Source organism: Vigna umbellata, chromosome 7 (assembly GCF_029865625.1).
Source record: "Vigna umbellata cultivar VRB3 chromosome 7, Vumbellata_1.0, whole genome shotgun sequence".
NCBI classification, from domain to species: Eukaryota; Viridiplantae; Streptophyta; class Magnoliopsida; order Fabales; family Fabaceae; genus Vigna; species Vigna umbellata.
In genome coordinates this window covers 50,572,687-50,582,553 of record NC_142171.1, presented here as the reverse complement: position 1 = coordinate 50,582,553, position 9,867 = coordinate 50,572,687, and the positions used below count along the sequence as shown (strand labels likewise).

The 9,867-nt window shown below is 33.1% G+C and overlaps 1 pseudogene across 1 annotated transcript; it reads right to left on the bottom strand.

Moving 5' to 3' along the window:
* Window positions 1–930: 930 nt before the first annotated feature.
* On the bottom strand, window positions 931–7,784 carry LOC148196543 (villin-3-like; annotated as a pseudogene). The gene is made up of 11 exons (XR_015781070.1): window positions 7,464–7,784; window positions 5,084–5,201; window positions 4,607–4,706; window positions 4,223–4,291; window positions 3,667–3,903; window positions 3,417–3,594; window positions 3,189–3,321; window positions 1,754–1,913; window positions 1,519–1,669; window positions 1,331–1,431; window positions 931–1,248 (listed from the first exon to the last, which is right to left on the bottom strand). The product of XR_015781070.1 is annotated as a villin-3-like (transcript).
* Between the last annotated feature and the right edge of the window lie 2,083 nt (window positions 7,785–9,867).

Here is a 9,867-nt window from a genome sequence, read left to right as displayed (position 1 = left end):
CAACAACAAGGGGAGGACAGGCGGGATCAGGTTCTAGTTGAATGGCAAGCAGGAGAGGCGGATAGTGCAACTTGGGAAGACAAGATAACAATGCAAGAGCATTTTCCAGAGTTCAACCTTGGGGACAAGGTTGATCCTCAAGGGGGGAGTAATGTTAGGACATGGAGGGTTTATGAAAGGACAAAGATAGTAGAGAAATAAAGATGAGTACTTAACTGTTGAGCAGTTAAGGGGGCGGAAAAGGTCTATAAAAGGACCTCTTTTGTAGTTAGGGGGGACAGTTTTTACCTTTGAGTTTGTAGACCGGTTCAGACCTGGTGAAGGAGGTTAAGCTCCTGGTTTTCCTAGTTGTATTCTTGATTCTTTGATGTGAATACAGTTCAGTTCATTACCATTTCTTGTTGTGAGTTTTACTGGAATGTGCGAGTGAGGTAGAAAGTTAGGATTCTTACCCAGATTCCTAACAAATTTCCGTAAAAGATCCTACTACTAATTATAGCAACTTTCATAAGTTTCTACTTTTTTGCTTTGATTTAATTCCTGGGAGAAAAGTAGTTTAACCCAATAAACATTCACCAGTCCCCCTATTTTCATTGCAATTTTATTTCCAAGAGTCAAGATACCACACACACACACACACACACACACACACACATATATATATATATATATGTATGTATCTATGCATGTATGTATGTAAAGGTGTGTGTGAGCCTGGCATGCACTACTGCACACGCATGTATGTATATGTAAAGATATATAGATGGATATAATTTATCCAGGTATAGATTGTTTGATATGAAATGACATTACAGATATAGATCATGATAACTAACAGTATAGTTTGATCACATGTATCCAAAGATATCTTGCTAAGACACCAATAAATAAAGCTAAGGCTTTGATATTCACAACGTCAATCACAGCCAAAAATTTTCAACCAAGTTAAATTACAAAAACATATTTGCCTATACATACAAATTCTAGTTCAGTCCTAATAGTGTTTGGCACTGAAATAGTATCAAATTGAAAATTACAATCCTCACAATCATAATGAATCCAGACCTCAAACTGAAGGACATAAATTACCTCGATGCTGTCTTTACCAAACCAACAGCACAAGAAGAAGTCTTCTTTCCTCTCACCGGTATGGTATGTGTACAGTACAATATAACAATCTCCACTATAGAATTTACCAATCTCCTCCTTTGGCAATGCGGTCTTGGCATCTCCACTAATTCGCCATACCTAAAAATTGAAAAAATATTACATGTTCAGAGGTGTAATTAATAAAGCCAAGGAAAGTTTATAAAGGAAATTATAACCTCACCTCTATCTTCCCACCTCCTTCAAGCAAAGGTGGAATTTCCTCATTTACTGGGGTACTTTTGGCCATTCCTTTGACACCCATACCTTGTTGCTTAAGCAGTGCTAACAGTGCATCAAATAGCACACTTGTCAGTGTGGCTATCTACACAATGGCAATTAAAAATACATGAGGGAAGAAATGACATTCACCTGCAACTTTCCCTCTTCCTTCCTCTGCATTGGTATTAGCAGACCCAGATGGCCAAGAATCAAAGTTGGACTTAAATGAATGCGTCTCGTAACCTTGAATAATCCTGGTTATCCTTGTAGATTTTGGCCTATTTTGGCTTGCAACAAACTCCTGCAGATATTCATAAATTAATGATCCTCTTTTAACTAACAAAGGGATGGATTATGTAAGAAATAGATTCTAGAATGGCATTACCTCAGCAGCTTGGCAGCATGCTTTTCGTTCTTCTACTTGAGTTACCCGACCAACCCAGACAAATATCTCAGCACCACAGTCCAATAGATAGCATTTGTTGTTTTCCAACAATGATTTAGACAGTTCACCTTCCACGGGGGTAACCTCACCATTAGCAATACTGGAAGGAGAGTGCATATGGAGTTATTCCTCATTTTAGTTATCACAATGAACCATTGTCCACGATCATAATGCTAATCAATGCATGATAATGTCAACTTTTCTTCCAGATCAAAAAACTAAAACTAATGCACACATATAGAGCAAATGAAGCATAAACTTCATACGAATTTATATTGAAAAAATTACTATCTCATACTGCTCAATACTCAACCAAATATCTCAATCTACTCAATGTAGCAATCGGGCTCTCTGTAATACTAAATCCAATCATTACACCATTCCTAAAAGCCAACCTATCACTGGATAACTCTACAGTACTTCATTATGTAACACTTCATTCAACTTCCTTGTGCGTGAGAACCCTTCAAAATTTCCCTTTGAAACCCTAACAACCAGCTCTAATATTGATTAATGAGCACAGTAAAGGACTTACATACTCTAATACTACTTAAAATGCGATCTAGACCCCATAATACCCAAGTCACTTTCATTAAATATTTTAACTAATATGATGATAATATTGAGGTGAGCACTAACACTTAAATACTCTACTTAGTCTCTCATACTACTTAATGTGAGATTTATACCCCCAACAATATCCATGTCCCCATCATTACAAATTTTAATGAGTTGATGATAGTGTTATTTAACTGGGAAAAAATTGTTGTCCGCATTAAAATTTGATAAGCAGCAGCAACGAAAAGGCATATTCATTCATTAGGTAGAATTAGAAGAATTAAAAACACCATCGATTTCAAACAAAATCTCATTTGACACAAAAATACACAGAAATTGGGCGTAAAACCCATGCATTGACCAAAAAATGGAATTGGGCTCAATGTCAATAAATATATCTACAAGAAGATCCTTTTGACATCATCTCTAAAACTTTTATCTGATTTTCTAATCCCCTTCTTAATAGGAGTGTCTTCCCCCATATCCATTCAGTGTTAGGTTTCTGTCAGTATTCTCCTAACATAGATGAAAACAAGAGCATATGGTATCTTAATACCATTTTTTACAAAAAATAAGGTAGTATAGAAATTAATTATAAATAACTTCTCTAATTGTCTTTGATCTTACTTGCACATCAGATGATTTACTGATTTAAAAAATAAAAAAAAAGTAACTGAAAATTCATTTGTTTTGATTGTATTATTTTGTCTTCGTTAAAAAATGACCAAATACAATCTCTAGTTGTATAACCTTCTCAAAACAGATGCATGTAGTGGAGGAAGGGCAATAGGGCTTGAGGAGCATAAAACCAACATACCTATAAAGCTGAGCAGGAATTGACTCTGGAATAACATCATCCTCACTGATTACCTTCTTCCCAATGGGAGCAAAACCACCAAAGAGGACCCAAAACTCACCTGAGTCAGACTCTGTGTCTAACTTACCATCATCTGAAAAGCGGAGTAGTTTTTATTAAGTTAAAAACTAAATGGAGTGCATCTGATGAACAGAAGTACTGAATAATGTAATAGGAAAATTTCCCTACCAACAATTGCAACATCACATTTCCCTTTATGATATTTTTCTTTAAGGAATTGTATAACTTCCAAAGATTTGGCTCTTTCCTGAATATTGGAATTTGCACCATTGAACTGGAATATCTTATTCTCAGTGTCGGCTATGAATACATCATCATGATTCAATGAAGACCTTGCAAAAGGGATCTATCAAAAAGAAAAAATGTTTAACTGCATGTTCTCCAGATTAATGAATTTAACAAAAATAGAACACTATACCTGTCTCAATCTAACAACTCTTTTCCCTTTGCATACATATAAACGTGTTTCAAACTCCTCTTCTTCAGGTTTTGTAAACCCAGATGCCACACCACCCGCTAATGGTATTATACATGGTTTAAAGTATGACAAAAACTTGTCAGATTCATGTCCTTGGATTTCCCTGTGCTGCACTGCACGCCCTCCAAGAGCAGCATCTAGTTCAACGGTTTTAATGGCTGCAGTTCCAGCCTCATCCTAGAATTAAAATCAGTGTCAATCAAGACTATTATTCTGTCAAAAAGATATTCATTGGTTTAGTATTTCCAAACAGATGTAAACCATGTTCAAAATAACTCAAACATCTAAATATATTAAAAGCAAGACAGTAAAAACACCTTGGAATAGTTAAATTTCAAAAAAAAAAAACTTGAAATAGTTTAATTTTAAAAAAACACATCTCTACAAGCTTCACCTTTTTACCAACCTCTTCATTTAAGGAGGGAGAACAAGTAATTTAAGATAAATTTCACATGATTCAGGATGGAGAGGGAGGAGGGTGAAAGTCCAAACTTACCTGACTTGTATCTTTTCCAATCCAGAAATGCAAATCATAAAAATAAGTGCCACTTTTGCCTTGAGTTGTCTGCATAGGCCCATAGAACAATTGCTCAAAATATAAATGAAAGAAAAAAGATAACAACCTATATTTCACACTTAATGAAGTTATGTGATTGTGCTGTTTTCCTTATACATCATGTATATTGTATCTAAACTAACCCTGTGGATTATCATCTACTTTAATCTTCAGAGAAATGAAGTGAGTAATTTACAGCATTGCACAAAGGGTTAAAAAAGATCAACTATCTCCAAAATTTCCAGCCTTGTCACCAAACTGCCACATCACATACACTTGCAAACATATCAATGTGTCCAAGGTAATATTGGATATAGTACACACCTGCAAGATGATATAAGAATCTCCCATGTAGAATTTCCCATGATCAGATTTGGGCAGAGGAACTGGCTGAAAATTCTCAATCCTCCATATTTCAGTTCCTCTACAGAATGTCAAGTTTCAAACTCTCAAAGCATATGGTATATTTCAATATGTAAAAAATAACATGAATGCAAGCCATAAAATTATTCATGTCTAAACCCAACAGTATTCAGAGTAAAAAGTTCACGACATGGATCCAGAGACTCTATAACCTTCTGATCTAATGTCTAATGTTATCCATGATTCTTATTGATAAAAGTTAATTTCAACAAATAGACCAAATGATAGTGAATCAGTCGTGTTGATAGCTTAATGGTTCAATTATTCTTTCTTATATTTTACTCCTCAACTTTACACAAGTAATAAAGATATATATATATATATATATATATATATTCCATATTTTTTTATAAATCAAACCCTTTACTAAAAGGATACACTCTTTGACCAACTCCCTGAAATGCAGGATCCAAAACTTTCGCTGAGCTAGACATGGCTCAAGTTCCCTTCTAAAGTATCCTCTCTCTACAATGTGTGCAAATGTGAAGGAAATCCACTGCATGAAGAAACCGATGTTAACAAAAAAAAAGAACAAGAAAACCATTCGTCACTATGCACATAAAGCAGTTGCATATTCCCTAAAAAGACACTATTGTGCATATGAGTGCATGATTAAAGCTTATGAGTATCAAATGACATGTAGAGAACATCAGGCATCAAAAGCCTTCACTTCCTTAAACATAAAATAGTTTTCTGTATCTTTCAACTATCAACCATAGCACGGGCTGAAAGATTTTCCAGTTTGTTCTGGGAGAATAAATCATAGAAAGATTTCTTCCCAAATTCCAAACATCCACTAAATGTGCCACCTTTCATATTCTCCAATACCCATAGGCTCTATGGAAGTTTCATGTCAGGCATTGACAAACATAAATTTAGGCTAGAGATTGGAACTTAAGGAGAAATTAGATGGATATCGGTTCAATAGGTGGAAACACACACAAATCCATCCTGCTTCAAAAAGGAGAAAAAGGAACATATGTTGAGATCAACAACAGATCTACATTCAGGTTCAAACCAAACTTTGGGATTTTAAAACTAAGTAGTCCAACCAACTGAACTACAGACATATATTCAAATAAAAGTAAGCAGAGAGATGCTTGAATTAAAAATATATTAAAAATATATAGAACAGGACATAAATTTGAAGACATTGAGACCCAAAAGAACTCAAATCTGGTTTATTATTATGTCAGAAAACAAAAAAAAATGTTTAATGATAGAAGAAAAAAAGTATGCTTCACATAAGGTTGTGGTAAAGCATGTTTTTTAAAAAGTAGTAGAATTTAATTTCAGAAGTTGCCTAACTAAAACTGCTCTACAAGAAATATTTCAAATTTTCTAAAGAAACAACTTGTCCTTGTTATATGCATACATACATACTTTCAAACACATAAACACACACAGAAACATAAGCTAACCAAACTTAGATAGATTCTATTTGGATTGGAGTCAACCTAGTTTCTTAGTTGACAAAAAACTGAATTCACTGTGCACGAGTGCTATAACAGAAGAAAGTTAAAAATTTTCAGGCTATCACAAGTGCAAAGTACCTTTCATAACAAGGTTTGGCCAATCATTCTATTCAGTAACATCATATGTCTTGTCAATATTCTCAAGCAATGTTTGAGATGGAAAAGGAAAAGTCATCTTTATCTTAAAAAAACTCATTCGTAACTGATTTAAGCATCCATGATTAGGCAGTTACAATCAACATATTTCATCAGCTTCAGCATTTCTCCACCATCACAAATCACAATTTGACAAATGATATCATCAATTACCAATAAAGGAACGGTATCGTTTTCTCTTATTTTTATCTTCTTTCTGCAACTTCTTCTCGTCAACCAATTAGCATTTGCAAATTAATATTTATACGCAAAATAACAGTGTCCCATAATTGCACTATTTTCACCACAGATTACTTCTTTGACCAATGAAGCAACAAGGTCCTCTTTACTAGAACAACCATCTATGACATTCCTGTCCCAGGCTTCCCAGTTCTCCAATTAGGCTGATACTGTAAACCAAGGGCAATAATACCACCTTTGAGCGCTATCGCTGCAAACTGCAAAGATTTCTACGAATAATTTCTCTTCTACAGCTTGCTCCACAATAAACCTCTCTCAAATAAAACCAAATCAACAGTAGCCAACTCGGGAAAGCATTTCATTTTTTTACCAAAACCAGAGAACCTATGTAAGATTACACTCACAGCTATGTAATTATAAACCCGTGGAATTTTGAGCACTGAGTTGATAGGTCTTAAAGGATCAAACACCAATTTAAAAAGAAAAAAAAAACGAACAAATTTTAAACTTAGAAACTCCAATTACGTTAGACTTGAATACTAAGATCCACCAGCACCGGTCATCCAATATTCACTTCATTTTTTTCATTTCTCCTCTCAAATTAAAAGCAAACAGACAAAAAAAAAGCGAATTTTCCAAAGCTTCGAAACACGACCAAAATCCAAAATCACAACAGAAAAGAGCGAATCGCCTAAAAGAGAAAGTACAATAACGACGAAAATTCAAAATACCGATCCAAAACCAAAAGAAAAAGCACAACACAACGAAGAGAAATACACACAGATCACCGCACACGAAACTCGACAAAATTAGAAAACAAGGAGAGCAAACAAGGATTTAGATAACACAACAACGGCGACGAAGAAATAGAAAAATCAGCGTTAGGTGGTGTAAGAGAACATAGAAAATTTGAATTGAGCGACGCCAAATTCAAGTGACGTATATACCTGAGATCTCAACGGCGATGATGAGGTGGAGAGAGACAGAGTAATATAGTTGGAAAAGAAGGTGAATTATTGCTGCTTCTGAGCGCGGTCTTTCTCTTTCTAACTTTTGAGGCTTTTGAGATTTGCAATTCAGAGAGAAAGAGAAGGAGTTGCAGGGAAAGAAGAAAAGAAAAAAGTGCGTCGTGTGTGGATGAATTATGACAACGATGATGACGGAAAAAGGGCGGTGAGATGAACAGAATAGGAAGGAAAGAAAATAAATAAATAAAACAATAAGAGAGAGAGAAAACGAAAGAGAAAGAGAAGGAGAAGGGTTATTGTTATCTTTGTTGTTATTTTTAAGACAAAAATTAAGGCCATGGTACGTTTACAGTGCCACCGTCCATGTTTCTTGCCTTTTTCTCTTTGCTTTTCTGTAAGAAATTAGTTAATTAATTTTTGTGTGTTTTCTATCATTTCCGTTACTACCAAGATTCGCTCATTCCATTGCGCCTGAATTTATTGTAATGGATAAATCAAAACGTGCACTCTAAATATAGTGCTGGGAAGATAAATAAAGGAAAAATAATGAAACAACATAAACCAATTGATACAGGAAAGATGAAATTGATTACAAAATTTATTAATTTTGACGTGTCCTTTTCTCTTGCATCAAAAGTGATTATTTCTAATCAATTTGAATAAATAATAAAGGATTTAATTTAGTGAAGCATATATAATTAAGTAGAATAAATAAAATAAAGAGAAGAGGAAACTGAATGCAATTTCGTGGTTTTTGCAGTGAGAAGTTACATCAGAGGTTCAGTATGTTTGTGACTTATAAAGCATATCCAATTCGCAAATAGACACTGGGAATTCTGAAAGCCGAAATGGTCCAACCTTATGCGATTGGGACTCTTGTGTATAATGTTTACCTTTTTTTTAATGTGATTATTATTTTATGTAATAGATTGTTTATTGGTGTATCTTTCTTTAGGAAGGAAAGTTCGTTTAAAATAATTTTCTGGTCTTTTATTTTATTGTTGTCTTTTTTTTGTTAATGGTTTTTAATCTATCAAAGTTAGATACTATAAGTGTTTTCATACAAAAGGATTCAATCGGGTAAATAATTAATGATATAATAAATGTGTAATAAAAACTCCAATAATCTATATTTTAATTATTTATAGTTTTCTTTATGAATTTTTTATTAAAGTCGGCTTAATCATAACTAAATTCCATTTAAACCTTATTGCTTGACGTGTTTATATTAATTAGATGATTAGTTGATTCTAATAATGATTTATCAGTTTCATCTATATTTGGATGATCGGTCATATTATTCAATCAATATGTTCCATTTAATACATAGAGTACATAGATCCTTCAAGTCTTAAGCTTGAGTAAAGACTACAAGCAAAAAGGATTTACATATGCTCGCCTTATATTTGAAAATATAATCGTGAACCTCCTTACTTCTTATAAGCTTGCCCTTCAAAATATTATTGTTGAAGATGGGCATGTGAGTTGCCTAGTGAACTGTGTCAATATCTTGCAGATCGTGACGTCAACACTGACACAGATTGTGAAATGTCGTATTGAATGGTGGAAGATTTTATGATCGTGAGGATGTCACACATTCCTTAAGTTTTCTATAAGGAAAATAATTTTTTAACAACTTTTTCGACAACTTATTTACAACAGCCTGTATGGTAGTTTGTGATTGGTCCGTTTCAAATATACAGATCAATAATATAATTGTTAACATATCATAGTCCTTTCGATAAATAGAGATAAAGTAGTCTTATCATTTTTATCACTTTGGTTTCCATATGATCTAAAAAAAGGAAAAGACAACATTGGAGAGTAGGAGACAAAAAATTATTTTAAATAAACGGTTACACTTAAAAATGTATAATGATATGTAACGAACCAATTTAAATTTATTAAAATTTTATATTAGATTAACTAAAATTGACTAAAAATATTCAATTTAATTTAAACTACAATTTTTTAATTTAATCTCATTCATTTTTTCAGGTTTTTCCAACTTAGACATGTATCACTTTATTAGCTTTCTTCATAAGAGCGTTTTATTGTTCGGACATAAATAAAAATAAATGGCTTTAATATGTTATTATGTTCAAATCCTTTAATATACTTTTTTTATTCTTTTCTCTAAATAGATTTTCTATCTTTTTTATTTTTTGTAATATAAAAATTATATTATGTTCATTCTGACATTGTGATTAAATAAGAGATTTTACCATTTTTAATATATTTACATATTTTTAATATAATGTGCTATGTATTGCCAAAGAAGCTTTTGACTCCTATTTGTATAGATTTTAATCAATTAGTGATAGAAAACGACAGCTTCAACATTTGGTTGATAAACAAGACACGTAAGTTTTGAAAGAAACTA